Consider the following 265-nt stretch of genomic DNA (forward strand, 5'->3'; position numbering starts at 1 on the left):
ATAACCGCGGCTCTCTCCGCCCTCGCGCCTCTGGAGATCCGCAGCAGCTGCACGCGCGGCTCATTCGGGATCACCGTCCACCTGAGATCGCAGCGTTGCCATTGATTCCACCAGCAGAAGGCTAATATTGACAAGTGCCGCGCTTATTCCAAAACCGTCGTAAACTGGCGGGCTGAAGCTTTTTTTTATTTTTTATTTAACGTCAGATCAACTTTGACCAACATTGGCCCGCCGCGAAGGGTCCAATCGGAGTTCAGATCAGCAC

This window comes from Anarrhichthys ocellatus, unplaced genomic scaffold, assembly GCF_004355925.1.
Source record: "Anarrhichthys ocellatus isolate YVR2014 unplaced genomic scaffold, GSC_Weel_1.0 scaffold19, whole genome shotgun sequence".
Taxonomy (NCBI): domain Eukaryota; kingdom Metazoa; phylum Chordata; class Actinopteri; order Perciformes; family Anarhichadidae; genus Anarrhichthys; species Anarrhichthys ocellatus.